This window comes from Cherax quadricarinatus, chromosome 19 (assembly GCF_038502225.1).
Source record: "Cherax quadricarinatus isolate ZL_2023a chromosome 19, ASM3850222v1, whole genome shotgun sequence".
In the NCBI taxonomy this organism is placed as follows: Eukaryota; Metazoa; Arthropoda; class Malacostraca; order Decapoda; family Parastacidae; genus Cherax; species Cherax quadricarinatus.
This window is the reverse complement of record NC_091310.1, coordinates 18,041,985-18,048,082: the sequence shown is the minus strand read 5'-3', so window position 1 is coordinate 18,048,082 and position 6,098 is coordinate 18,041,985. Positions and strand designations below refer to the sequence as shown.

The 6,098-nt window shown below is 34.9% G+C and overlaps 1 long non-coding RNA gene across 2 annotated transcripts in view; it reads right to left on the bottom strand.

The window, feature by feature from the left end:
• LOC138852955 (uncharacterized) overlaps positions 1-3,350 on the bottom strand; it is a 59,758-nt gene extending 56,408 nt beyond the window's left edge. For both annotated transcript variants that reach the window (XR_011392206.1, XR_011392207.1), the window contains exon 1: positions 3,228-3,350. This is a non-coding gene — a long non-coding RNA (uncharacterized lncRNA). The remainder of the gene's footprint in view (positions 1-3,227) is intronic.
• Between the last annotated feature and the right edge of the window lie 2,748 nt (positions 3,351-6,098).

Sequence of the window (6,098 nt, the reverse complement as noted above, 5' to 3'; positions counted from 1 at the left end):
TTTCTTTCTGATTTCTCTGCTTCTTTCATTCCTGCTTCCCCGTCTGCCAGCCCCTTTATTTTTTTCCAAACCTCTACAGTGTTGTCACTTCCCCATCTGGCTTAAGAGACCTTTCTTCCCCTATAATAGTCCTTATTACCTTCTCTACCTCCTTTTTCATTCCTTACCGCACATTCCCTCAGATTCTTAACGAAGAAATTTAACTTTCCCATTCCTCACCCGACTTGTTCTTTAGACCATTTATCCTCTTCCCGTCGGTTTTGACTGCCTCTCAGATTTACCATTTTCTCCCATTCATAAGTAGGTCAGTCTTTACACAAGAGCCAGTAGGGTGTAATGTGCGTGTGTGTGTGTGTACACTTACCTATATGTACTCACTTGTATGTGGTTGCTGAGATCGATTCACAGCTCCTGGCCCTGCCTCTTCGCTGGGCGCTACTAGGGCCACTCTCTCCCGGCTTCAGAAATATTCTCGTACCTCTTCCTAAAGCTTGTGTAGCGTCTACCTCGGCTACTTCAGTTTCTACATTGTTCCACTTCTTGACAGTTCTAAGGCTGAAGAAATACTTCCTAACATCCATGACTCATCTGAGTTTTCGTTTTCCAGTTGTGTTCTCTTGTTCCTGTATCCAATTTCTTAAACATTCTGTCCCTGTAAACCTTGTCAATTTCTCTCCATATTTTGTACGTCGTTATCATATCCCCCTAGTCCTCCTGTCCTCCTTTGTCACGAGGCTGAGTTCCCTTAACTTCTCCTCACTGGACATACCTCTTTTTTCCGGGATTAATCTTGTCGCAAACTTCTGCACTTTCTTCAGTTTCTTGATATGCTTAATTAGGTGAAAGTTCTATACTGGTGCTCTGTACTCCAATATGAACCTAACGTACAAGGTATACATTGAAATGAATTACCCATTACTTAAATATCGAAACGCTATTCTTAGATTTGCCAGAAGCGCATATAGTGTAGCAGTTATACGGTTGATGTGCGCCTCAGAGGATACGCTCGGTATGTTACTCAACCCAAGATCCTTCTTCTAGAGTGTGGTAGGTAGTATGTGTGTGTGTGTGTGTGTGTGTGTGTGTGTGTGTGTGTGTGTGTGTGTGTGTGTGTGTGTGTTCCTGCTTGCGTAAACGTGTATGTGCGCGCGTTCATATGTGTGTAAATATGTGTAAATGTGTGCGTGCATGTGTGCGTGCATTTGTGTGTGCATGTGTGCTTCCACGCATGCACGCACAAATTCATGCGTGCATGCATTTCTAATGAATCATTGACTATTATATCTCTGATGAATCTTTTTTTTTTTTGTCTGTTTTAAGTGTGACACAAGAAGCTCGGCACCCTTAATAATACCTCTAATAGCATAGCAATTATTTACTGATGCCTTGAAGTAAAAGAAATAGCTCCATTATAAATATTGTTGCAAGATCCTCTATTTATCAGTTTGTCATCGAATTTTTTTTTCATTATTTAAAAACCAAAATACCAATATAACACACCGCTAGATTTAACATAAGAAAATTCGCTGTACAATTCATGTATAAGCACTTACATCATAATACATCAAAGAATTCGACCAACATTGTTTAACCTAATACCGTATAAACCCATAGGTTTATAGAACATAATGACTATACAGTGGACCCCCGCATAACGATTACCTCCGAATGTGACCAATTATGTAAGTGTATTTATGTAAGTGCGTTCGTACGTGTATGTTTGGGGGTCTGAAATGGACTAATCTACTTCACAATATTTCTTATGGGAACAAATTCGGTCGGTACAGGCACCTGAACATACTTCTGGAGTGAAAAAATATCGTTAACCGGGGGTTACCTATACACCCCCCCACCCCAAGCCAAAATTGTCTATATGCCCTTGCCATACGCTCCTAACTACTTTACTCTAATACACTGAGATAAAGAAACTAGGTTCACAACAGTACAATAAGCAGCCTATATACACCAGGAATAATAAACATTACTGGTAAGAACCTGGGTGATAATACAACATATTCCCTGTAATGTATGCGTAGTCATCGAATTAGTATATCCAAGGCTTCACTTGTGATAATGAATTATCATCATCCTGGTAAACATTATGCACACATGTGTATCTTAGAGCTCGACTTGAAATCTACTTAATGTTTACCTGGTAGCAAACTGGTACATGGATGTTAGGGAACTGTTGTGGGTCATATCCTGAGCCGAATTTCGAAATTAGCTGTTATGATAATTGCTCCTAACTTGTAAACTTTACAGTCTAAAAAAAGGTGTCATTGTGATAGTCCCATAGTAGAGAATATATTTACAAGTCCTTTTTTTTTTTTTGCTATTCATCGCCATAATTAAATACCGTATATAACATGATCATATTAACATTATCGATATCATCTTGCGACCAAGTCACTCTTAAATTACAGAAATCAAAACCACATAGCAAGTAAAATAATTCCAAGTCAATTTCTCTCGTTTCACAAACTATATCCATAATTCGTTCCGGGTCATTCGCCATGTCGACAGATTTAGACGAAAGGGAAAATATCCCCACTCTTTATGCCAAAAGAGATGTTAGGATCTAAAGTAAACACCTTGTGGGTAGACACACACTCCCTCCAGCGACTGAAACACTTTCACTGCTGTCAGTGACCGAGTGTCAGGAAGCTTCAACAACAGCTGAGAATATTTGGGAAGGAACTCGCTCATCCCTGGTTGTGAGAGCTCCGTCTCTTATCAACTGATTATTAGCTTCTCCTAATGCCTCCCTGATCACTCACTTCTACACAGTCCATTCACAATAATATAGTCTCGATACCCCTGTCCTAGCCGGTTATATACAAATAATTACTGTTAAAACTGATATCAATAAACCCTAGCTCTTTCTTTTTATATGTCAGTATTAGTATTTCATATTTAACTCCTTCGTATCCACAATTCGCAGCATTATGTCTCACTTAAATTACAATGTGTGAACATATATTTTGTTGCGGTTAATTAAGTGTATGTATACGTATATATACCTTGCGGTGTATATACCTCATTTAAGCAGCAATAACACATTAATATCAAGAATACATAACTTTATAATAATTCTAAAATAACTTTTTATACACAAAATAACATCGGTGTTTTTCCTCTTTATTACTGAATTTTAGTCAAAGTTAATTATCTCAGTACATTATGAACATGAGAATAAAGCAATATTACGACAGTCTGTATAACTTTACCTGGTTATAGCCTTCATTTGACGCAATATTTCACACTGTGTGGCACACACTCAGTTACTACTTCACCCAACGAGCAATTAATCAGAGACGGTGAAACGTAAAGCTGACGCAGCTTGAGTGAATCCGTTCATCAAACACTGGAAGCCAGTGCTTTATCCGAGGCTTCTAATGTTCATAGGAATTCTCTCTTACACATGTAAAACTATTTAGAAAGTGCTCTTTTTAATTTTAATAAGAATTTTAAACTAAGTAATAAAATTATCCTTATATGATTTCATCAGTGCTTAAATAAGAACAATATTTGTGAATGGATAATCTGTCTTATTTGTAACATTCTCATTTCTGACTCCGAGGTTTCGAAACACCATCCGAGACTTCGTATTTACCCCGAATATATATATATATATATATATATATATATATATATATATATATATATATATATATATATATATATATATATATATGTCGTGCCGAATAGGCAGAACTTGCGATCTTGGCTTAAATAGCAACGCTCATTTTGCCATATAGGACAAGTGAAAATTTGTGTATGCAATAATTTCACCAAAATCATTCTGAACCTAACGAAAAAAATATATTTGATTGTGTTTGTTTAGTATTAAATTAGTGTAAACATATTTAAAATATATTTAGTTGGGTTAGATTAAAATAAATTGTTCGTGTTATAATAAGGTTAGGTAACTTTTCTAAGATTCTTTTGGAGCAAAATTAAAATATTTTACATTAACTTTAATGAAAAAAATAAATCTTTAAACGTATAAGAGAAAATTTTAGAAAGGACTTAATTTTAAATGAGTTCTTGCTAATTGACCAGTTTTACATATTCGGCACGACATTATATATATATATATATATATATATATATATATATATATATATATATATATATATATATATATATATATATATATATATAACGTCGTGCCGTATAATTATAATAATAATATTTTTATTTACTACAAGTACATGTACAAGGTATACAGTCCTAGCTGACATCAATGACATACTACTATATAGAAAGCCGCTTGTTATGCTGAGCATTTATGTCCCAGGATGCGTGCGACCCACACCAGTCGACTTATAACTAGGTACCCATTTTACTGATGGGTGAACATGGACAGCAGGTGTCTTATGGAAACACGTCCCTAATCTTTTCTATCCGTACCAGAGGAGATTCGAACTCCGGACCTCAGTGTGTGAGCTGAGTACGCTAGTGATCAAGTATAGGTAAAACTTGCCATTTTGGCTTAAATAGCAACGGTCTTCTTTCCGAATAAGGCAAGCGAAAATTTGTGTATGCAATAATTTCGGAAAAATCATTCTGAACTTAACAAAAAAGAATATATTTCATTGTGTTTATTTAATTATTTTAAACTTATATAAATATATTTACCTGAATTAGGCTATATTAAATTGCCCTTGTTATAATAAGGTTAGGTAAATTTTCGAAGGTTCTTTTGGAACAAAATCATTCATTTTTACATTCATTTTTATATAACATTTGTCACCCCCCCACACAAACACCCACACTCTTACCCACCTACACTCATCACCGTCTCATTACCTTGCCACTTTTTAACTCGTCAAACTATCCTGATGTTAGGAAAGACATAAGCCTCAAGGACATGAGACGGTGATGAGTGTAGGATGGGTGTTTAGGTGTGTGGGGGTGAGAAATGTGATATGATAACGGGGATAAGAAGTGAAAGTGAGATATGATATTCAGGGTTAGAAGCGAAAATGTGATATTCAGGTGTATGATACAGTAAGATTTAGTGGTGCTGTTTTAAGTGAATAATTTTTGAGTACATGTCTAAGATTTTTTTTTTTGCATATGTTTTTGGATATAAGTGAACATGCGATAGATGTTAGTGATTATAGTTCATAGAGTTCATAGTTTTAGTGGTTTTCATATTAGTGTTCTTAAGTGATCTCAATTTTTAGTAATTTTAATTTTAGTGATCTTAGCTTTTAGTAATCTTAGTTTTAGTGACCTTAGTTATAGCATTCATAGATTTAGTGATCTTGATTATTTAATGTTCTTGTCTAAGTGCTCTTGATATGGATAACGATCTTAGTAATACTGTTCTTAGTTCTTAGTGATCTTGTGAAAAATCTTCATGACAGAGTTGATAGTGGTCTTAGTTTTAGTGAGCTTAGCGGTGATGTTTTATATCTTGGTAAACATGTTATGGATTTGGTGGACATAATTTTTGTATTCTGAGGAGATGTGATCGTGTCCTAAGTGATCTTAGCTTTAGTGCTTTTATCGTAGTTGTTAATGATCTTAGTTTTAGTGACCTTAGTTTTAGTGCACTTGATTTCGATATAGTTGTCAGTGATCTTAGTAATAATGATCTTAGTTTTCAGTGAGATTGTCTTGGGACTGTGTGTTAGTTGATGGTGATCTTAGTTTTAATGATCATGGTGTTCTTGTCTTGAGTGATCTTAGATTTTGGTAATCATGTTATGGAACTGGTTATCATGATTTTTGCGTTTTGAGCTGTGTGTAAAAAAAAAATGAGTGTGTTCTGGGTTTCTATTGATCTTAGTTAAAGTGATGTGAGATGTGTATAAAAATGAGTGTGTTGAGAGTTCTTAGTAATAGTGTTTCATGTCCTAAGTGTTCTTAGCTATAGTGATCTTGTCATAGTTGTTAATGCTCTTAGTAAGAGTATTCTTAGTTTTTTAGTGATCTTAGTTAAAGTGTATTAAGGGCGTGTGTATAAAAATGAGTGAGATTTGTGTTCTTAGTTTTAGCTTTCTTAGCTATAGTGTCCTTGGTGTAACTGTTACTGATCTTAGTATAACAATCTTAATTTTAGTGTACTTGTTACAGTTGTGAGTGAT